Raw genomic sequence first — 737 nt, 5'->3', positions numbered from 1 at the left:
GAGTTTGCGCAGTTGCGGCGACGAAGCTGCCGGCCCTTTCCTCCAGCGCCAGCCCCCGCCCGCCGCCGAGCGGCGCAGGCGCGGTGCTTCTCCGTGGGGCGAAGCAGGTGGCGAGCCGCCGTCTGCCTAGGGGTTGGTGTCCGTGCGGGTCGTTCGGTCCTGTCCCGCCCCGTCCCGCCCCGTCCCGCCATGGTCGGTGTGCCCCTGCGGTCGCAGCTGCGTGCCGGAGCCCGGGTGCCAACGGAGGAGAGGATCGAGAGCGCAGAGAGGGCTGCACGGCGGGACTCACAGGCTCTTGCCGGGAGAACCGGCTCTGCTCGCCCGCCCTCGGGGCAAGGCCGGCACTCCTGCCCGGCGCAGCCCGGCACCAGGCGAGACCGCGAAGCGTCCGTACCGCAGGGGCTTCCTCGGTGCGAGGTGCTCCCTCACGCCTCCCTGCGCTGCCCCTTGGCTCCGGTTCTCTCAGCACTGGCTGCGCGTACCCGGCCCGTCTCCGCACCAGCTTCCTTCTATTCCTGTGGGCTCCGTTGTGTGCAAACGGCGCACCTCAGAGCAGGACTGTCCCGTGCCCCTAACAGACGCCAAAGCAAAGCTACATCCGAGCCTTACTCCCCATTAAGTCTTTGAGTAGTTCCTCCTCTCCCGTTCATCCCTTGCGCACTGCCATGCGGTTCGCCTGAACCATTCTTGCACGTTGTGAAAGAATTGGGTGCTCTCAAGTGATCTTTGTGTTTCCA

This window comes from Tauraco erythrolophus, chromosome 3 (assembly GCF_009769465.1).
Source record: "Tauraco erythrolophus isolate bTauEry1 chromosome 3, bTauEry1.pri, whole genome shotgun sequence".
NCBI classification, from domain to species: domain Eukaryota; kingdom Metazoa; phylum Chordata; class Aves; order Musophagiformes; family Musophagidae; genus Tauraco; species Tauraco erythrolophus.
The sequence above is the reverse complement of the archived record's forward strand: the minus strand, read 5'-3'. Positions refer to the sequence as shown.